The following is a 24,490-nucleotide window of genomic DNA, read 5'->3' on the forward strand; positions in this document are numbered from 1 at the left end:
ATGACACTGGAAATTCCTTCTTCTGCTTCAAGGCAGTCTTTGCACCTATATTCTTAACTCTCCCCGCAAACTGTCCCCCACCAGAGGTCATAGATCAGTGCAAATCTCTTCTAGTACCCATTCTCAATTTTAATCCCGTCTCAGTAGCAACCTATATCCTTTGCTTTATCAAGCATATTTCTCATAATGTTTGCTCCTAAGTCCCTGAAGAAAAGTGCATGCCCCAGATTTTTGTGTTTTCCCTAACAATATTAAATATACTCCTTGTTAATAGAGACTAATTTCTGGTCATGCCTTAAGCATTATTTGAAAATATCTGCAACCATTTATGTACCTCCCTCAGTCTGGCTAGTTATCCAGGTTAGTTTAAAGCTTACATAAAATAAATACTTTTTTTTCTCCTGAATTCATCTTTAACTAGAGGTGATTTATATTGATTATTTTTATTTAACTCTTAACTTTCCTTCACATTCTCCTTTGTATCCTCCTTCAGTATAAACCCCTCAAGTAAGGATAAAGTTTTTATAATCTTATATTGACAAAGATCAATATCAATACATTAATATACAAAATGGAATTCGATCTCTGAAAACAACTACAATAGTATATAGCATAGTTTCTGAGGCTAATTTCTATTTTTTTTTCTTATTAAGAAACTGATGATAACAATTTGAACTTATCTTTCAAAACAGCACACTTTTGAGAGTGACAAATACTCTTTTAATAATAATGTCAAAGCAACAAATTAACATCAGCAAGTAGGGTTGTCCTATAATTCTGGGCATTATATTAATTTCTCTCTAGGCCTACATGTTCTCTCATACATTTTTCTTGGTCACTGAGATTTGTATTGGGATTCCCAGTGTGAACTCACTTTACTTATAACAATTGTTTTTTCTTACATTCTTTTTTAAAGTTTAGCTTCTAAAATATTTTGCATCCATATGTAAAAACAAATTCAAAAAAAAAAAAAAAAAACAAAGGCATATATATCATGGTGTTTACTATACAACTTCAACAACCTTGTTTGGAGTATATCATGGAGAAACTGTGTCCCACAGGGTTAATGAGGTTGAGACTAACAGAAACTTTAGAGCTTGTTTTTCAGGGAACTATTTCTTCCTAATCAGCTATTGTGTCTTTTCAGACCCCCTAACAAATCCATTACCCAAGAGAAGGGGCCCAAGAACCCATCTAGTTTATACCAGCTCTGGAGGCATGCTCCCAGCCCCTTCTCCTTGTCCTTAGAGAACTTCCTGACCTCAGGGGCTGAATTTTGCCTTGTTCTGATGCTAAGTCTCTACTCCAAAGTGAGCATGGGATACATGTTAGGTATATATTTGCTCAATGTGCTTGCTACATTTTTCCTTATGAATAGTTATATTTCCCCACCCTTTTCATCAATATGTATATAATCTCCATCCTGATGATTATAAACTTGTTCTCTCCCCCTTTGGGGAGGTGGATTTGAGGCTTGCTCTCTCCTCTCCTCCTGGTTTGGCTGCCTCTCGAATAAACCCTTTTCTAGAGGCATACCTAATGTCTCAGTGATAGGTCTTGCTGTGCATAAAGGCAGCTGGGAGTCACTGTGTATAAAAGTTATTAAAATAAATAAAGGAGGAGACCATTGGACTGAAGTGTCTCTAATGTCTTCAAAGCCTAAGAAAGGAAAATGAAACCTTAACCAGAATAAATGCCACAAAATACCTTAAAATTATGAAACCTCACCCTAAGAATAACCAGTCACAAACAGCCAATTCAGCTTTCGCAAATAGGGCAGTCTCTTAAACTATAGTCAATCAGATGGTTGCCTTGCTTTGCTTCTGCTCCTGGCACTGGAGTGGTCCTAACCATTTGTGGTTTGGTGCCACCTCATTTGAAATCTATGTTTGCTCAAAGGAACTCTTGAGAATTTCAATGTGCCTCTGTTAATACAACATACCTCATAGATGAGATAATATAAGATGGCATGTGATGGCTACTTATAAAAGTCTGCAATACTCTAAATGGAAGTGAGAAAAGAGTACCATTCCAATGATTTTGTTTTAATTATTATTATATTTTGGGTGTGCTTGCCAATGAACTTTTTCCTTTCTTCAAAGGTTTTCAAGGTTTCAGATCAGAAAAAAAAAAGGCTTTCAATATTTATGTATTATTTTTATAAGTCTTCTGATTATTTTCATAGATACAGTTATAGCTAGCTACACATTTGCAGGCAACACACACACACACATATAAGCATATAAGGAGAGATTTTCTTATATATCTATTCATTTGTCTATTTAAATATTATTTTTTAAAGTTTTTATTTATTTATTTTGAGAGAGAGAGAAGGAGAGAGGATGCAGGAGGGTCAGAGAGAGAGGGAAAGAGAAAGAGAGAAAGGGAGAGAGAGAGAGAGAGAGAGAGAGAGAGAGAGAGAGAATCCCAAGTAGACTCCGCACCATCGGCACAAAGCCTGACATGGGGCTCCAACTCACGAACCATGAGATCATGACCTGAGCCAAAACCGAGTTTGAGGTTTAACTGACTGAGCCACCCAGGTACCCCTTATATATCTATTTATTTAAGTGTAAACTTATATAAAACAGATTGGTGTATTTACATCTCTGAATTTATACGGCATGATTCAATTTTTATTTGTACAGATTTTGCTAAAATAATTTTACAAAAATAATTAAATTAAGTATGCTTGCCCTGTTACCTAACAATTAGGGGCTAGTTAGTTTTCTTTTCTTTTTTTTTAAGTTTATTTATTTATTTTGAGAGACAGAGAGAGAGAAAGAGAGAGAGAGCGAGCGCACGCACTTTTGTGTGTGTGCGAGGGGAAGGGAAGGTACAGAAAGAGAGAGAGAGAGAGAGTGAAAGAGAGAGAGAGAAAGAATCCCAAGCAGACTCTCTGAAGTCAGTTTGGAGCCCAAGAGACTTGATCTCACAAACCATTAGATTGTGACCTGAACTGAAATCAAAGAGATGGATGCTTTACCATCTGAGCCACTCAGGTAACCCTAGGCATTAGTTTTTGTTTGTCAAACATACTAATCGCTTTCATGACAAGTTCAAATCTTATACACAGATTTTATTTTTGTGTTTTATTTTTTAACTGGAAAAGAAATAGTGTAATGAAATAAAATGTAATAAATTTATCCTTAAATCCATATAGATGGTCTTTCATGATTTAAAACTTTTTAAGATTAATGTAACAATATTATATTTTAATATTGAGAATTCATAAAAATATACAGGACAAATAGTAGTAAATTTGCCTTTTTTCCAAATTTTTATTAGATTAATATTTATTTATCAATAGAGCTACTTCTAAGTGTTTAGAGATTTTATTAAACATAAACATTTTTTATATCTCAATTATAAAACAAAGTAGCATGATATTCTGTTTGAGAAGAACCAATTAAGGGGCCCCTGGGTGGCTCAGTAGGTAAGGAGTCCAACTCTTGATTTTGAGTCGGTCATGATCTCACAGTTCATGAGCTCAAACCCCACAAAGGATTCTGATAGTGTGGAACCTGCTTGGGATTCTGTCTCCTTCCCTACCCCGTGCTGTCTCTCTCTCTCTCTCTCTCTCTCTCTCTCTCTCTCTCTCTCAAAAATAAACAAACTTTTTAAGAAGAACCAATTTATAAAAAAAATAGAAAATTACCTTCATGTTGAAGAAATACAGTTAATTGAAGCCACACATTTAAATGCATGGTAGGTGGGGCACCTGGGTGGCGCAGTCGGTTAAGCGTCCGACTTCAGCCAGGTCACGATCTCGCGGTCCGTGAGTTCGAGCCCCGCGTCAGGCTCTGGGCTGATGGTTCGGAGCCTGGAGCCTGTTTCCCATTCTGTGTCTCCCTCTCTCTCTGCCTCTCCCCCATTCATGCTCTGTCTCTCTCTGTCCCAAAAATAAAAAAAAAAAAAAAAAATAAAATAAATAAATAAATAAATAAATAAATGCATGGTAGGTTAATGTTTGTGCTTACTATGTTAGTCATAAAATGCAATTCTGAAAAATATACTGGAGTCTAATATATCTTGAATCAAATAATAAAAATATTGCCATCAGAAGAAATACATGAACTCTGATGGTCAATCACGTATTCATTCAATATCTAAAGTATGCTACCTATTGTGTTTAATTTGAAACCAAAGTAATTTGATAAAAAATTCACTGTGTTTTAAAGAAACAATGAAAACAAATACCAGAATTGTGCCTACATGAGGGCAATTGTGGATTGTGCAGGTTGGATGTATCCATGCTGTGGTTAGAATAATATTAACTAATTCCCTCACAAATATGTATTCATCAGCATCATGAAAGCACTTATTAATTCCCCACACACCTTACATTAATTCTTAATTAGTAACTAAAAATGTCAAAGCCAAATGGGAAATGCTGTACAAATTAAAAATAAATGAATTATTAGCATTAGTCACCAAAAGAAAACCAGAATTGTTCCTTATTACATGTATAGGGTACTGCTAACATTCATAATGACTTTAATTATGTTTGGATTAGTAAATTTATGATAATTTTTCCAATGGTGGATTGTAATTATGTATGAGTTGGTGATAAAAATAAAGAAGATGATTTGTTATATGAAAATATATCAAACTGAATATCTACATATCCATGTTAATTTTCTAATAAAAACCTTGGAGATTAAGTAACCTTTTACATGCAGAACATCATTTTGAAAAAGAAATAAATGAAAGAAGCATCTAAGGAAAAAATAAGTTTACATATTTGAATTCAAGGGTCTAAATATTATAAATCTACAATATAAGATGTATTATATTTGTCCACCTGAATAAATGTAATAATTTGACTATTTTAAATTATCTTATTTGAAGACACATAGAGGAGAATTGGCTAAAAGCCAATCAGTAAATTACACTAGAAATGAAAAATGGGAAAAAAAAACAAACAAGGCAAGAAAACTAATAGCAAAGCAATAAATCTGGAACATCTTAATATATCTGTAGATTCTAAAAACAATAAATATTAAATGTGATTATTACAAGGATATTAATACCAGAGGAAAAGAAGTATGATGCATACACTTTCAATCTTGGGCTAGGAAGGGAAGTACCTGACATACAAAACAGAGTTTTTAAAGTCAAACACTGATAAAATGAAATGCAAATGAACACTGAAAATGTATGCAGGTAAAAAAAATCTATTTAAAAAGGCAATAATCATTCTGGGAGAAAATGTTGCAACGAATTACCAACAAGAGTTTACATCATTAACATGTATTTAAGTCATAGAAAAACATTTATATATCTGTTCATATATAAATACACTTCAATAGAAATATGTATCTACATACACCACATATATGTGCCCCATAGAAAAAATAGACAAAATCAGTAGTGCACACAATTAATAAAAAATACAAAAGTCCAATAAACAAGTAAAAAGATGACATATTTTCATATATGCATTATTTATGTGTATTACATGGATCTTAATTTTTAACATTTAAATGACTACATCAAATTAACAGAAAAATCAAGCTCTGGAACACTATACATACATATTGATAACATTTACCAAATTCATTATTGTATAAGTGTGTGCAACATCAGGTTTTGCAAACCATTGACAGGGAGCATTCTGTATTTATTAACATCTCTTCAAATATCTTTGTAATTTTCATTGTGCAGGTCTTGCACTTCTCTGATTAAACTTATTGCTAAGTACTTTATTACATTTGATATTGTCGTAATGGCTTTACTTTTGAAATTTTCATTTAATTGTTACTGGTATATAAAAATATGCCTAATTTTTGTATGTCAATCTTGTATGCTGAGACCTTGCCGAAACAAGGGACTTGTTAGTTCTGGTAGTATTTTATGGCAACTTTACAATTTGAGATATTCAGGGTCATGTTATTTGTGAATAAAACAGCTCTATTTCTTTTTGAATGATTTTTAATTTGTTTCTTAACTTTTTTTTTCTTTTTGCCTTGTTGCACTGGGTAGAGCCCCAGTTGATCAGAAGTGACAGGAATCAAATCTTTGCCTCATTCCCAGTTTCAGAGAAGAAAATCATTCTTTCACCATCAATGGTAATGATAACGGTAGGTTTTTCAATACTGCTTTTTATCAGGAACAGAAAGTTTCCTTCTATTACTAGTTTGTTGCAAATTTTTATTATGAATGGATTTTGCAAAATGATTTTTGTGCACCTGTTGAGATGATCATGCCTTTCGTCATTTGTATTATAAATATAATATATTACATCACTTGATTTCTTTGAACATTAAAGGTATCTTCATTCCTGGAATAACATCACTCGGTCATTTATATACATGGTCACATCTATTAAAAATGTGTGTAATGCTTTTTATATATTGCTAGGTAAGGCTTGATAATATTTTCTTGTATTTTTCATCTATATTAATGAGGGAAAGTGATCTTCGGCTTTATTTTCTAAATTTCTTTATCCGGTATCAGGGTAATATTGGCTTCGTAGAACAAGCTGAAATGCATTCTCTCCTCCTCTATTTATTGAAATAGTATATGAAGGATTTGTATTCTTCCTTTTTTACAAAAATGTTTGATAGAATTCTCCGGTGAAAACTGCTTTCTTCTTTGTACCAAGTTTTTGTTTTTTTGTCTTAATAATGCAAACTATTATCATAGGTCTATTCGCATTTTCTATATTTTGCCAGTTTTGGTATTTTTGTCTCCTGTAGGAATTTGTAAATTTCATACAAGTTGTATAATTTTTTTACAAAAATTAAAGTGTTCCTTTATAGTTCTTTTTATTTTTTGTAAAATATTTAATTATATCTCCACCTATATTCCTCATTTTGATCATTTCTATATTCTTTCTTTTTCTACATAGTCAGTCTAGCTAATTTCTTAGTATTTTTTAAAAAGTCTTTCCAATGATCAGATTTGTATTTTGTGTTTTCTCTATTTTCTGTTGTCTGTTTCATTGATTTCTGCTCAAATTTTTATTATTTTCTTGATTGTGCTTATTTTGTGGTTAGATTGTTCTTTCTGGTAGTTCCTAAAATTAGATACTTGAGTTAATGATTCTTATTTGTTTTCTAGTATAGACCTTTGCAGTTATAAATGTCCCTCTAAACACTGCTTTAGCTACATCTCATGATTTTCGATGTGTTATACTTTTTATTTTGTTCATCTCAAACTACTTTCTAATTCCCCTTGTGATTTCGTTTTTGACTTCTTGGTTAATTTTCTTTAAAAAAATTTTTGTAATGTTTTATTTATTTTTGAGACAGAGAGAGACAGAGCATGAACAGGGGAGGGGCAGAAAGAGAGGGAGACACAGAATCCGAAGCAGGCTCCAGGCTCTGAGCTGTCAGCACAGAGCCCGACGTGGGGCTGGAACTCACAAACTGTGAGATCATGACCTGAGCCCAAGTTGGTCACCCAACCACGTAAGCCACCCAGGCGCCCCTTGGTTAATTTTCTTTTAATTTACAAATATTTGTAAATACACTTAAAAATATAGCCCTTCAGTCATTGATTTCTAATGCCATAAAGATCAGACAACATATGGAGTTAGTTCAATTTTTTAAAACTTATTGAGACTTGTTTTACGACCTTTTATTATGATTTATCAAGAATATTCCCTGTGTCCTTCAGAAAAATCTTCACTCAGCTGCTGATGTAGCAGTGTTCTTCTGATATCAGTTAGATCAAGTTGGCTAATTGTGCTGTTGGAGACTCCGATACTATTGCTGATTTTCCAATTGTTCCATCCATTATTGAGAATGTAATATTGAAGTGTCCAACTATTACTGCTAGAGTGCCCATATCTTCCTTCAATTTTGCCAGGGTTTGTTTCACGTATTGTGTAATTCTGTTGTTAGTTGAGAAGGAGTTTGTAATTGCTATAACTTTCTGATGAATTTGTCATTTTATTATAAAGTGTCATTCTTTATCTCTGACAGCTTTTTTCTTGAAACCTATTTTGTCTCATACTATAGCCATTTCATTTCTCCTACTGCTTGTTGCATACTGTACCTTTTACCATTTTAAAACTTTCAATCTGTTCATGTCTTTGAGTCTATATTGTGTCTCTTGTAGACCTCAAAAGGCTGGCTCTTGCCTCTGTTTTTGTTTTTCTTTAGTATGATTCCCCCTCTCCCTTGTGGGTAGGGTATTTAATCCATTCACAGTTTGAATATGTCATGCTATGCCTCTTCATTTTTTTAATGAAAAAAATCTATTAATCATGTGTTGTGCCCCTGTAATTGATATATCAGTTTTCTCTTGACTTACTAAAGATTTATTTTTGGTTTCAGTTTTCAAGTTTTGCTATGCTCTATCTAGATGTGAATTACTTTATATTTATTATACTCAAATTTTTTAAGCTTCTTAGATCTGTAAATTAACGTTTTTCATCAAATTTGAAAAGAATTTAGCCATTATTTATTCAAATATTTTTATTTTTCTTGTCTTTTATATTTTCTCTATTTTCTATTTTATTTTCAGCATTCTGAGCATGCTGCTATTCTTATATTGATGTACCTGATATTTTTTCTCAGTTTTCTAATCTCTTCTCATTCAGTGTTCTATTTTTCTGTTCTTCAAATAGGACAAGCATCAAGCTGTGTTGATAGCTCAGAGCCTAGAGCCTGCTTCTTATTCTGTCTCTCTCTCTCTCTCTCTGCCCCTCCCCTTCTTGTGCTCTGTCTCTCTTTCTCAAAAATGAATAAACATTATTTTTTTTAAAAATTTATACAATTTTTTAATTTATAGAAACTTGGAGATAAAAATAATTTGTCCAGTAGTAGTAGGGTGTTTTCACTGGCTATGCTTCCCATCCCATTTCTTTATTTTCTCAGCATTGTCCTTGATCCTTGTAACAGACTTGATTTATTGAGCTTCTAATGTATGGTAGTTTTTATACTAAGATGTCCTTTGAACATGGTTGGAACATACCTACACTTGCTGAAGAGGATAGCCATCTTCTATATTTAACAATTGATGAAGCCCTTTTTTACTCAGAGAGATTTATTATTACTTCTTCTCAAAAGGGTAATACCTGTTTCACAAAGATTTGGTAGGCCTAGCTGTACTTCATGTCAGGTAAGTTCATTCTGTCCAATTTGAACAGCGATATCCAAGAAACAGGGAAGAAAGAATCAAATTTCACATGACAAAAACATATACCTGATTCTGAAAGATCCTGAAACAAGCAAAACTATGTCAAAAAATTTTCTCCTTAAAGGTTCAAGTATGGGGCATGGAATAGCCATGCCATGATATTTTATCTTGTGACTTTAAAACTCATTTGTTAGGGCAAGTTTGGATTTTAGAGAAAAAAAATCACCTCATATTTAAGATGATTCAATGAACTTATATTTAAATATATTATGATTTACTTATTGAGCAAAATTGGTCATAAAATTAATTCAGAGGTATTTTCAGTTGCACAGAAAAAGCTGAATAGTAGATTGTGACATTAAATATATAATTGTGATCAGGTTATCAGGGGAGCTCCTCAGATCCCTCCTTTTGTAATGATGTTGGTTAGTACTTGTTTTACTGTCCAGAAATTTCTTTCTGTCCAACATTCCACCAGGGAAAAACATCTACACTGCATGTTCTATACCATGTCAAGAAAATTTAACACAATATCTAATGTAGAATATTTTGCTGCAAGGCAGAAGCTTGCACATTGTGATTCTAAAGGGATAAGGATTAACTAGAAATGGTAACAAATTATCTAAAGATCACCTTTATAAAACTCTTCTGCAATTTTATTTAAAATATATTATATATATTCCATAGATCCACCCAATCTTACTGAATATGAGTTTTTGATGGTAATATTTTAGAAATCTGTAATATTTTAGATAATCTGTAATATTTCAGATAATCTGTATCTGTGCCAAACACAATTGTTGAACCACATGTACAGTAATGTTCAAGAACACCTGACTTAGAAACACTGAAATAAAGATTCAACCAGGTTCATTCCATCTCAAAATCAATGATAATAAAAAATATCCCTGACTCCAACATTAATATCATATGTACCTCAAGAAGATACAAAGCTTGGCACTCTGAGCTAATATAAAGTACTCTAGTAGGACTCTATAAAATACTAAGTATAATGAATTAAAACAACTTTCTATTGTTGGTTCTTTAGATCACAGAAAAAAAAAAAGAACTGTGAAATAAAACTTTCCCCCATTTTCTAGTTATGATGAACTTACATTTAAATTAATTAAAATTTCAAAGTTATGTGGTGTCAAAAAACATAATTCTGTTTCCACAGAAAATGGACACATATATCTGTTCTCTAACAAAGGTATTTTTCAAATATGCAATTTAAGTTGTATTCTAGCCCAGCACAGAGATTCTTTGTCCAGCATAATTAGAGAAAATGATAAATCTGAAGAAAAAAAGAAAAGCTATTTTAATTTTAATAAAGAAAGATGTTATTGAATAGAAAGTACATTTATAATTGATTTTTGAATCAATTTCACTTTGTGGATATTTAAAACTGAGAGAACAGGTGCTTTTGTATAGCTCCTACTACTACAATGTGCCAATTAAAATGATTTAACTGATCAAAGTCCTCTGCACTATGTGGAGTTTTCTCACATAACATGCTTGGGGTTTCTAAATATGACTTCCTTCCTAACTGAAATTGAATCAAACTATGTTAGAAGCAATTCTTAAAATAACCATTGTAGAATAAAATAATATAAATTAAAAATACAGCACTACTTCTGTATTATAGAAAAATGCTTTTATATAAAAACATAAGTTTCTTTTCTTATTTGTATTTTTTGAGAGAGTGTGTGTGTGATAACACACACACAGGTGGGGGAGGAGCAGAGGGAGAGAAGGAGAAGCTTAAGCAGGCTCCAGGTCCAGTGTGGAGCCCAAAGTGGGCTTGAATCTCACAATCGTGAGATCATGACCTGAGCAGAAATCAAGAGTTGACCTTTAACTGACAGCCACCCAGGCACCCCTGAAAACATAATTTTCTTGTTATTCCTGGAAGATAATTAAAATTAAACCACCAGAAAGAATGACTGAATGAGGTTAAATCAATCAGTGTGTTCTTTTCTATCATTATGAAAGACAAACACTCTTAAGGATCACCTTGACCAGAAGAAGAAATCTGGATTTTGGATATAACACAATTCTTGAAGCTTTTCTTGCCTCATAAAATATAAAGAAATCTTCCAAATTTGTTTTCTTAAAAACAAGATAAAAGAAAAAAGGAAATTTGAGAAATATAGAAAATTAAGTTGTGGTCACTAGGAAAGATGGTAATTTCCAGATGACAGAATTTTGCGATAAAACTGTTAAGTAGCGAGGATCACATGTATGTAGTAAACTTTTAGCCTAAGTTTGTGCCTTTAGAGAGTGTGTAAAGCAAGGATTATTTGTAAGAAAAAAAAGATAGTATTGAAAGGATGTAAGACATCCATGAATACTTTTCTGGATTTCAGCACCACTGTTTCACTCTAATTGTTAGGATAAGTCATCAGAAAATTAGTAAAGATATAAAAGATATGAAGAATACTATCAAACAAATTGACCTCATTGATATTTATATAAGATTCCATGTTCATACAATAATAGCAGAATACTTTGTTTTTTTCACTCATTGTATATTTAGATATTTATTTTTTATTTTTTAAAATATAACTTATTGTCAAGTTGGCTAACATACAGTGTATACAGTGTGCTCTTGGCTTCGGGGGTAGATTTTCATGATTCATCTCTTACGTACAACATTCAGGGCTCATCCCAACAAGTGCCCTCCTCAATGCCCATCACCCATTTTCCCCTCTCCTCTGTTCCCCTATCAACCCTCAGTTTGTTATATTTAAGAGTCTCATGGTTTGCCTCTCTCCCTCTCTGTTTGTAACTGTTTTTTTTTTTCCCTTTCTCTTCACCCCTGGTCTTCAGTTAAGTTTCTCAACTTCCACATATGAGTGAAAACATGATATCTGTCTTTCTCTGACTTATTTCACTTAGCATAATACCCTCCAGTTCCATCCACATTGCTGCAAATGGCAGGATTTCATTCTCATTGCCAAGTAGTATTTTATTGTATATGTAACCCACATCTTTTTTATCCACTTATCAGTTGATGGGCATTTAGGCTCTTTCCATAATTTGGCTATTGTTGAAAACACTGCTATAAACATTGGAGTACATGTGGCCTTATGAATCAGCACTCCTGTATCCTTTGGATAAATTCCTAGTACTGTTATTGCTGGGTCATAGGGTATTTCTATTTTTAATTTTTTGAGGAACCTTCACACTGTTTTCCAGAGTGGCTGCACCAGTTTGCATTCCCACCAACAGTGCAAGAGGGTTCCCGTTTCTCCACATCCTCACCAGCATCTGTTGTTTCTTGTTAATTTTAGCCACTCTGACTAGTGTGAGGTGGTATCTCAGTGTGGTTTTGATTTGTATTTCCCTAATGATGAGTGATGCTGAGTATCTTTTCATGTGTCTTTTGGCAATCTGGATATCTTCTTTGGAAAAGTGTCTATTCATGTCTTCTGCCCATTTCTTCACTGGATTATTTGTTTTTGGGGTGATGAGTTTGGTAAGTTCTTTACAGACTTTGGATACAGGAATCAATCTTCTCCATGACATGTGATAGTGAAATTGGCAAAATACAAAGATAAACAGAGCAGCTAGGGAAAAATGGGCCTTAACCCACAAGGGTAGACACATAAGGGTAGTAGCAGACGTATCCACTGAAACTTGGCAGGCCAAAAGGGAGTGGCAGGAAATATTCAATGTGCTAGATAGGAAAAATATGCAGCCAAGAATCCTTTGTCCAGCAAGGATGTCATTTAGGATAGAGGAGAGATAAAGGTTTTCCCAGACAAACAAAAACTGAAGGAGTTCATTACCACTAAATCAGCTCTACAAGAGATCCTAAGAGGGACTCTGTGACTGGAATGTTGTAAAGACTACAAAGGACCAGAGACATCACCATAAGCATGAAACTTACAGATAACACAATGACACTAAATCCACATCTTTCAAAAATAATGCTGAATGTAAATGGGCTAAAGGCTCCAATCAAAAGACAAAGGGTATCAGAATGGATAAAAAAACAAGACCCATCTATTTGCTATCTACAAGAGACTCATTTTAGACCTGAGGACACCTTCAGATTGAAAGTGAGGGGATGGAGAACAATCTGTCATGCTACTGGAAGTCCAAAAACAAAGCTGGAGCCATATTTAGACAAACTAGATTTAAACTAAATACTGTAACAAGAGATGATGAAGGGCTTTTTATCATAACTATGGGTCTATCCATCAAGAAGAGCTAACAATTATAAATGTTCCTGCACCCAATTTGGAAACACCCAAATATATAAATCAATTAATAAACATAAGCAATCGGTAATTGCAGGTGACTTTAATACTCAAGTTACAGCAACAGCAGAATACTTTCAAGCTCATGTGTAATATTTACTATCATAGACCATATGTGGGCTGTACAATATGTCTTAACAGATTTCAAAATACTCACAACAGAATTAAAAGAGATGAGAATAACGAAAAAAAACCCTGGAAAATTCCTAAGTATATGGAAAATAAATAATACACACAAATAACCCATTAATCAAAAAAGAAATAAAAAAAATTAAAGTATTTTAACTGAATAAAAATGAAAACACAACATTAAAAGCTACATGGGAATATAGCTAAAGCTATATTTAAAGGAAAATTTATATCTCTAGATTCCTATATGAGAATTGAAGGTCACAAGTCAACGACATCAACTTCCAAGTAATAAACAACAACAACAACAACAAAATTAAAAATAAATAAATAAAGAAGGCTAATGAACAGAAGGGAGATTAAAGTATTCTCATTTTAATGAGGAATTCTAATAGTAGAAAAGTAGAAAATAGAAAGTAGAAATAGTAGAAAGACAATATAGATCTTAACAGAAATCAGTGAAATAGAAAATGCAAAACAATAGAGAAAAATTGATGTAACCAAAAAATGTTCCTTGAGAAGACACATCACATTTAAAAATTTTTTTAAATGTTATATATTTTGGAAGGAGACAGAGAGACAGAGCATGAGTGGGGGAGGAACAGAGAGAGAGAGGGAGACACAGAATCCGAAGCAGGCTCTAGGCTCTGAGCTGTGAGCACAGAACCCGATGTGGGGCTTGAACCCACGAACTGTGAGATCATGACCTGAGCCGAAATCAGACGCTTAAACAACTGAGCTACCCAGGTGCCCCAAGACACATCACATTTATGGTAATACTTTTTATAATTTAAATAAAAGAAAAAAGATACAAACTACAAAACCATGGTCAATATTAAACAGATAAATGAAGCAGCTTTCTAATTATTAAAAATACAATTTTTCTTTCAAACAAACAATTCTGCAAAAACTCCATCAAAGTATTGGGGGAAAAGTGACTATTTTGCAGATTTTTCTATGAATTCAGATTACACTTATAACAAAAACAAAGAAACTATTTATAAAAACAGAAAACCAGAGAATCTCTTGATGTTGATGTAACATTTACCAAAAAACAAACAAACAAGCAAAAACAGCAAATAGAATCCAGCAATAAATAAAACAGAGTGATTTTTTATGACAATTAGATTTTATCCCAGTAATGAAAGGTTGCCTTAATATTGGAAAATCAATGTAATACACTATATTAACCACTTAAAAAGAAAAAAAATTATGTATATATTTTATAACATCCTGTTATATAAGGATCAAAAATGTCTATCAATTTTTATATTAAATTATAAAATATTCTATTTAAATTATATTGAGGCTCATATTATTTACTCAAAAAACTATATAAATGTAAAAGCATTGATACGTTAAGCACAAAGTTATCCATGAGATATTTTCATAATGATGCAAGTTTTACAACATAGTGTCTTTTTTAGAAAATGTAAACATTTAGGGCTTTTTTGGCATATCTAGTCTAAATTATTATAAGGTATTAAACATATCTAAAATATAAAGAGCAGATAAAATAATACAATTCTATGATAAAAAGCATATCAAATATGAACTATCACACTAGTTTGCAAACTGCACGCCTTGAAGACATTTTAAGCTTCCTGGGGGTGCCATTGGTGTCATTTTGGAAGACGTGGGTACTTGATAAACTCTAGGCCCTACCACCATTTAACATGAACAATCCAGCTTGTATTTTTTTATAAATCAAATTTCTCTATAATTATCTTAATGCTTTCCACTGTTAAAATCCTGGAAAACCACTGATCTAATGCTATGACTCATAGCTTAGAACAGTTGGCCAGAGTGGTTGTTTCATGGCAAACATCTATTAGCCAGACACACAAGGGACCAGACCCCAAGCTCTTGATTCATGGTTCTTGGTTCCTTAAACTCTAGTTAAATGAAAAAATGTCATTTTGTTATTATTTGAAATAATTACTAAGATTAGCAACATTTGATAATTCTATTTTAAATAATCCCCATCCATTAGGTTTTTGTTTCCTCTAGTTTTTGAAAAATAAACCAGACCATTGAGGTAGAAATATAAATGACAGTTACAATTCTAGGAAACAATTACTGTTGTATTTCTGTGCAGTATATTAAATCAGTAAGATCTTTCAAATATTCAATTATCTTTGAGTCATAGTCAGTGAACCAGATTCTGTAATGATATTTGCTCTCTTTGATCATGAAGTTTTCTATTCAGTGGAGTAATAAAATAGCTTATTAAGAATATCTCCAGCTTGAGGGAAAGACAGTAATGAAACCTGCTCCTTAGATACATTATGCACGTATACCATAAGACACTGCAAAATACATTGTTTCCTTTAGGCTACCAGGTTATTACATAATAAGACACCTTAAACACTCATGACTTTATTCAACATATGTTTATGGAACACCTGCCATGTGGTTGGCAGAGTGCAAATCACTGGATATACAAAGCCAATCCATACAGGCACAATGCTTACCACCATCCTCAACCTTTCAGTTTGTGGGAACAGGAACAATGAACATGTTAATACCGAATTCAATTCAATCTGTTAAGTGCCTTATAAAATAAATGCAATGGTTATCAGCACAGATGGGGCAGGAAGTGGGAATTTCTGGCCAGAAAAACATTTCTGGAGGAAATTGCTAAACTTAGAAATAAAGGAGCCTGCATTGCTGGGCAGTATGTGTTGAGAACACTGAGCCATTCTTCCTAAAACATTGAGAAATAGGTAATATACATTTTTATATTTTCCATTTACACATAACACAGAGAGAGGTTGAGAAACATGTCCAAAGTCTCACAGTTCCTAAGGGATAGTGTAAAGTCTGGAGGCTCAACCAGGACAATCTAATACTGGAGTCCTACTTTTTTCCTACCACCTAGCAAAACACTAGAAGAGAATATTGATAGTGTGTAACAGTATAACATAGCTAGACACTCACTGAAATATAATATATGTGTGTATGTGTATATATGTACATATATATAATTATGATTACACTGACATTAATAGTTATTACCATTCTTATTACAAACATTCACATTCTATCAAATTACTTTTATCCCTTAGTTATTTCCAAATGATTATAGATAAGTGGATCAAAAAGTATTCATTGTTTCTGTGAATTATCCTGTGTGTATTGCTGTTCAAAAAATTGCTTTATTTATATTTAGATTTCCTTATAGATGTTCATATTTCTTTTACTTCTCCAACAGGAGATTTAAAGAAAAGTATGCCAGAATAGCTTATTCTTTTTTTTTCCAAGTTTATTTATTTATTCTGAGAGAGAGAGAGAGCACAAGCAAGGGGCGGGGGCAGAGCGTGAGAGAGAGGATCCCAAGCAGGCTCTGTGCTGTCACCACGGAGCTGGACACGGGGCTCCATCCCACAAACTGCGAGAATCATGACCTGAACCGAAATCAAGAGTCGGGCGCTAACCTGCTGAGTTAGCTGGGCGTCCAGGATGGCTTATTCTTGATTTAACAGGAGAAAGTTTATAAACTTAACAATTACATAAACTGGTTAGCCTTGTGTTTTTCATTTGACATGACTGTGAGGGCCACTGTTCCCTGTGGTATTTTTGACCTCTGTAAAGAGCCTCTGAATGCTGAATTCCACACCTACCCTGAGAGATATCCTTGTTCAACCTTTCAAAGAGCTTGAACTATAACTTATGAGATATGATTTTAGCCTGGTCAATTATTATCATATTTATTCCATCATAATAACTGAACATCAGGTATAATTTCCTAGACAATCTAATCTATATTTTCTCTGAATCTTTTAGCAGTAGTGCAAATTTTTATATATTCTGTGTAAATAGAAGGAGCACCAATGGACTTTTACTGTCTGCCTTCTTTCCTGGAATTCAACAAAAAGTCTCCCTTCCTGACTTTCTGAACTCATTCTCATTTTCCCTATTCTCACAAATTGCTCACTGTGAAGCAATCTTTTATTCATTTATTTTTTTACTCTAAGCGGTAACATCTTAGTTCAGTGGATAATTTAATAACGGCCACATATACAGGATGATAAGCCACTGTTGGGTCTTATGGGCTAAATTGTGCCTCCCTATCACCAAAATTCATATATTGACATTCTATGCCCCATTATCTCAGAATGTGACAATATTTGGAGATAGGATCTTTAAACAGGTAATTTTTTTAAAATGAGGTCATTAGGGTAAATCCTAATCCAATATGACTGTGTCCTATAAACATCATAGGCACATACAGAGGGAAGATCATGTGAAAACAGGGAGAAAATGAGCCAACCAGAGAGGCCTCAGAAGAAACCAAATTTGCCAACCCCTTGTACTTAGACTTCTAGCCTCTAGAGTTGTGAGAAAATAAATTTCTGTTTTTAAGTCACCCAGTATTTGGTACTTTGTTATGACAGATATAGCTCACTAATTCATTAGAGAAGGAGAATATTGTTCTTTTCAGAGTCACAGCCACTGCTTTGCTCCCTATTAAAGTTCCCCATGGTGAACAACAGCATATATGTTAGTCCTGTAGCCAGCATTCATGAATGTAATCAATAGTCATGCCAAATTATAAGCCCTGCAATAGCATTCATATTAATAGTTCTCACCAATTTGCTCACAAAATGAACATGTGAAAAGAGATCAAAGTGGAAATACAGAAGAATGTGAACTTTACTCACTCATAATTTTCAAGTGCCGATCTTTTGACTTTATCTCCAACAATTAGTGCTCATCTAAATTAAAGAAAACAATAGCCTTTAAAATGCTAGTCCTTTTGCAATGCAGGAAGATAAACTAGTGGCTTAGGTAGATTCACATTGATGTGACCACACTTGTCGAACTTCATGACACAAACAAACACAGACTATTTATATGCAGCTCCTTATGTATGTTATGTTTGTGGTATTCTTGGGCTACTTTTCACAAGTGTCTTGTAAATGTCATAGTCTAGGGGAGGTGTGCAGGCAGGAAAAGGGGATGTAGAAAAGAAAATTAGGCCCACAGGGACACCGGTTCTGATATTTCAAATTGAGTCTACTACTTGAAAAGTTCTATAATTCTACTGCCACATTACACTATGTGAGGAGTTGCTGTAGTTTATATACTGAAGTAATGGAGGAAAAGCGTAAGGATCTCAACACTTCAACTAAATGTGTGGTAAGTCTAGTTCTTAGTTTTATTTTTTCCCCTGGATATGTCATCTATTATCATAGTAAATGACAAGTAAATATCATTTATTTAAAAAAAAAAAAAAAAGAGGTTAGAGTGGGAGAGAGCCAAAGCATAAGAGACTGTTAAAAACTGAGAACAAACTGAGGGTTGATGGGGGGTGGGAGGGAGGGCAGGGTGGGAGGGAGGGCAGGGTGGGTGATGGGTATTGAGGAGGGCACCTTTTGGGATGAGCACTGGGTGTTGTATGGAAACCAATTTGACAGTAAATTTCATATATTAAAAAATAAAAAAAAAAATAAAAAATAAAAAATAAAAAAAATAAAAAAAATAAAAAAAAAAAATAAAATACGAATCTGAACAGCAGTCAAATACGTTATAAAGCATTCAGGTATTTATGCTAGTCATATTGGTTTTAAAAAAAAGGACTAGAAATAAAACAGAGACAAAGATAGAAATAAAACAAAGATAAATGAAGTTCCGAAAATGTAAGCAAAATATTTCATACATATAATAAAATATTAAACAATAAAAGCTGCATTAATAGAACACTAATATGAACAGTTGATTATTAGGACATTTTGTAAACATGCTATTTCAGAAAGGACATTTTGTAAAGATGCTATTAAATGCAATTGGAGACATTCCTATACATTTTTGAAAAATGTATGGGTTTCAAAGACATTGCTAAAAGATATCTGACTTTGGTAATTATTTGATACTAGCATATTTAAAGTTCCTAACACTACCTACATATTAAATTATTCATTTTTTTAAATGAAAACTGAGTAGAAATACATAGTTTTATTGTTTCATATATAGTGACAGGCAAAAAATATTCTTTTGTTTAGTTTTTATTTAAATTGCAGTTAGTTAAGATACAGTGTAATATTAGTTTCAAATGTACAATTTAGTGATTCAACACATACATACAACACCTGGTGCTCATCACGAGTGCAGTCCTTAATCCATATCACCTATTTCCTCCATCTCCCCGCCATCCGCCCCTCTGGTAACCATCAGTTTGTTCTCTATAATTAAGAGTCTGGTTCCTGGTTTGCCTCTTTCTTTTTTCCCCTATAGTCATTTTTTTTTTTTCTTAAATTCCACCTATGAGTGAAATCATATGGTATTTATCTTTCTCTGGATTATTTTTCTTAGCATAATACTCTCTAGCTCCATCCACATCATATATATATGTGGTGTATATATATACATATACATTCTTTACCTTCTTTATCCATTCATCAGTCCATAGATATTTGAGCTCTTCCATAATTTGACTATGGTAGATAATGCTGTTATAAACATTAGAGTGCACGTATCCCTCCCAATTAGTATTGTTGTATCCTTTGGGTAAATACCTAGTAGTGCAGTAGTTGGATTGTAGGTATTTCTATTTTTAACTTTTGAGGAACCTCCATACCGTTCTTCAAAGTGGCTGCATCAGTTTGCATTCCCACCAACAGTGTAAGAAGGTTGCCCTTTCTCTGCATCCCTGCCAACACCTGTTGTTACTTGTTTTGTTAGTTTTATCCATTCTGACTGGTATGAGATGATATCTCATTGTGGTTTTGGTTTGTATTTCCCTGATAACAAGTGATGTTAACATCTTTTCATGTATTTGTTGGTCATCTATATGTCTCAATAAATACAACTTAATTAAAGAATATATAATGTATGTATGTAAATCAAATGTTAATATTAGTGATTGTGGTTGATATATAACAAAAAAGACAATACTACTACTAATAATAAATATGTACTGTAAGGTTTCCATTGACAAACAATTCATTAAGTACTTATGGAGATTTACTTAATTACATAACAGGACAAATAATGAAGTATGTCATTATTACTTTCAACATCTTTTTAGGTGAGGAAACTGAGGCACAGATAGATGAAATATCTTGCCGAAGAAGATATAGAAAATAACAGAAATAGCAATGAAACATTATTTTACTTTCTTATCATTTATTATACATTTCCCCTATAGTAATAATAATAATAATAATAATAATATATACACATATATAAACAACTATATGTGTATATCTATATATACATGTTTATAGAGATAGATACATACATATGCAACTTTATATATAGAAAGAGTGTGCTGTGTGTGTTATAAACAGCAAATGCCTTGTTTTTGCTTGTTCATACAGTTATCTTCATTTGCTTATTAAGCTAATGGACGGAAATGAAGATACGTAAATGTGTGAATAAGGACAGATATATAAACATGCATGTAAAGTATTTATGCATTTTAACTGATACAAATGACTCCAATTGATTTTCTGTTTAAAAAAAGGAAATATGTATACACACTTTGCTATCACACTAAATCATTATAGATAATCGGAAATATTTTAATCACCAAAAAAATGCTCAAATAAATTGCATCTTGTCAATAGTCAAAATTTATAGAGAATACAATAAAAACTAGTCTAGATATGAGATTGTCTCTTATTTTTGTTCTCAACAATGAACATACTTTATATAAAAGGGATTTTATTGCTAATACACTTAATATTAGGAGTAAAAGCCAATTCTGATATTTGATATTTGTAAAACATATTTTTCTTGTTTTCATATAATTCCTTAGAGCATTTGTTACAGGCGGCAAAGTTTTCTTTGGTGTTTTTTTTAATTCCAATATTTTCTTCCTAGTTTTTGTACTGCAATGTAGCCAAACTGAAAATGATACAAACGATACAAAACTCCATTTGTTCATTGATTTCTCCTAAAAATGGACTCATGTCTTCTTTTTTTTCTTTTTTTAATGTTTATTTTTGAGAGAGAGACAGAGACAGAGCATAAACAGGGGAGGGGCAGAGACAGAGGGAGACACAGAATACCAACCAGGCTCCAGGCTCCGAGCTGTTAGCACAGAGCCCAATGTGGGGCTTGAACCCACAGACCAAGAGATGATGACCTGAGGCGAAGTCAGAGGTTTCACCAACTGAGTCCCCAGGCACCCCTCGACTCATGGCTTCTATAATCTCTTCTGATATCAACCTAGATCAGTGGAGGAGTATCACTTTGACTATCTTTGCAAATTTGCATTAAAAAAATTAGAGTATATACTTAATTGGGAGACTTCAAATTATTTTATAAAACTTTGTTATATTGTTGGACATCAGACGCATAAACTTTTGATTAAATATCAGATAAACAATTCCATAATAAATGGATTGATATGTAATATCTGTTAATTTAAGAAGTGTTTATCGTAAATCTATTTACTATTTGCTAGCTTTTAATAGTGTAATTGTTTTCCATTTATCACAATAATAATTATTAAACAACATAACTCTGTGAAGTCACATTTTACTGCAAAATGACAGTCTTTAAATCCAGTTGCTGTACTATGGAGATGGTTCATAATGCCAGATTACAAAATAACCAAGGGGGGCACCTCACCATGGGGGGCCCTCACCATGGGTGTCTCAGTAGGTTGAGCGTCCAACTTCAGATCACGTCATGATATCACCGTTTGTTCGTGGGTTTGAGCCACACATCCAGCTCTGTGCTGACAGTTTAGAGCCTGGAGCCTGCTTCAGATTCTGTGTCTTCCTTTCTCTCCACCCCTCCCCCTCTCCTGCTCGCTCTCTTTCTTTCTCTCTCTCTCTCTCTGTCTCTTTCTCTTTGTCTCTCACTCTTTCTCTCTCTCTGTCTCTCACTTTCTCTCTCATCAAAAATAAATAAACTTGGGGCGCCTGAGTGGCTCAGTCGGTTAAACATCCGACTTCCCCTGAGGTCATGATATCCCGGTTCGTGGGTTCCTGCCCCATGTCAGGCTCTGTGCTGACAGCTTGGAGCCTGGACCCTGCTTCAGATTCTGTGTCTCCCTGTCTATCTCTGCCTCTCCCTCATTCATGCTCTGTCTCTCAAAAATAAATAAATATTTTAAAAAATGAATAAACCTTTAAAAAAAATTTAAATAACTGTGGAAAAATAATACTTGAGTATTAAAGAGAATATTTTCCATTCAGGCCTCTGAATAGAGATCTCTTATATAATTAAGAGTCTTCTGCCATGAGATTCTGCAGCACAGGCTTCTGTTTTATGAAAAAGAACATGCCCAACAGAGCAAAGGAATGCAAATCATATTATACAAACAAAAGAAAGCCTGTAGATATACTCTGAAACTTATTCTAGATAAACTATGCTTTATGAATATGCCTTATTATTATTAATAATATTATGAAATGTGCCGTAGGCCTATGGCTATGCTGACGGTGCTTTTTAATTTTCTTAAATCTGATGATAGACAATGATATGAAATTGTTCAACTTCCAAAATTTTACTAAATGCTCTTTTAAGCATCAAAAATCCTCCATTTTGTCAAATTCATTCTGATATTTTCCCTGAAGGTGAATAAAATAGAATAAAGTTAAGCAATCATCCTAAAAATTGGAATAATAGAAATAAAAGTAGAGAATGTTGCTGCTGATTCTATGTGGGGAGAACTTTTTAGAACAGGCTGGAGGGGTTGAACATATTAAGAATATATGTTCTTTTGTGTTTTATGATAAAGAAAAATAAACCAAATTTTTGGTATGTAGAAGAAAGAAATTTGTATGTTGAAGCAAGGTGCTATACCTTACAGATTTGAAAAATCAATCTGTGAACACAGTCATTTGGTCTTTGATCTGTTTCTACCTTCTCTATGCTCTCAGCATGACAAGGTGAAGGAGAAGGAACATTTTTTTAATGGTAATTTTAGCATTGGTTTTTGCGTGAAAAGCCATTTTGGACATTTCAAAAAAAGTAGCAACTGAAATACTTTACCAGACACTGGAAATTTGTAATTAATGTCATATTTGAAATAAAACTAACATCATTCGAATGTTCAAAATAATGGACATATTCCCTGACAACACACATGTATGAATTATTATGTACTCTATACTTATCACTGGCAGATATGACTGCTTTCGTCAGTAAGACCTTTTTGCAGTGAGAAATTATTTGTTAACTTCCTTTGCTATATTTTTTGAGGGTACTATTATAAATTCTGAATATAAATATCATTGCAACCTTCTTTGTTCTGATGGGTATATTGATTAACTTAATTGCAATGATCATTTCACAATGTGTATTTATATTTAATCATCAGGTTGTACACTTTAAATGTGTACAATTTTATTTTTCATTTATACTATAATAAAGCTAGAAAAAAAGGTAAGAGTATTTTTCTTGTGAGGAAAAGTTTATTATCACAAATTTGACCTGCTTCTTTAATCTATACAACTGTGCTATAGGCCTGAGGGCTTTCTAACATTGAGATTTATTTTTCTATATTATATATGAGAAAATGAACAATAAAATACTATAATACCATGAAACTTAAAAAAATATTTTTGATCCTCTTCAAAAACTCAAAATAATCATGGAGAGCAATCCTCCATGTTATGATCTATAATGCACATCTAAAGAATATATTCTAATATTCTCTTGTTGCCAAATTGAAAGCTATTGGTCAGTAATATTTGTGCATTTAAAACACAAATTAAAAAGGAATTTTACCTTGATTTGTACATTTCAGAAATTGAGAATCTTTACCAAGACCATCCCACTTTATTCTATCTTCATCCTCCGCTTGGAGCATTTCAAAATGCTAACATCCTAACAGATGTACCCATGTCTTTTAATTCACCAGTCCATTTAATTTTACATGGAGCATAGTGCTTTTACAGAGCTGTGATCATGCCACTTTCTAGTTTTAACTGAGTTAATTAGTTCTCTTTGCTCTTTCATTAAAACCCAAATTCCAACACATTCTATAATGTCATGAATGACATAACCCCTTGTCTGTCTATAAAGCCTCAGATCCCCCACCTTTG

At 33.0% G+C, this 24,490-nt stretch overlaps 1 long non-coding RNA gene across 1 annotated transcript in view; it reads right to left on the reverse strand.

Moving 5' to 3' along the window:
• The window catches only part of LOC132680283 (uncharacterized), a 93,681-nt gene extending 71,489 nt beyond the window's left edge, over positions 1 to 22,192 (reverse strand). The window contains exons 1-2 of the long non-coding RNA XR_009610610.2: positions 22,081 to 22,192; positions 18,149 to 18,202 (exon numbers count right to left, since the gene is read on the reverse strand). This is a non-coding gene — a long non-coding RNA (uncharacterized LOC132680283). The remainder of the gene's footprint in view (positions 1 to 18,148; positions 18,203 to 22,080) is intronic.
• Positions 22,193 to 24,490: the final 2,298 nt, after the last annotated feature.

The sequence above is a fragment of the Panthera onca genome, chromosome A1 (genome assembly GCF_046562875.1).
Source record: "Panthera onca isolate mPanOnc1 chromosome A1, mPanOnc1 haplotype 2, whole genome shotgun sequence".
In the NCBI taxonomy this organism is placed as follows: Eukaryota; Metazoa; Chordata; class Mammalia; order Carnivora; family Felidae; genus Panthera; species Panthera onca.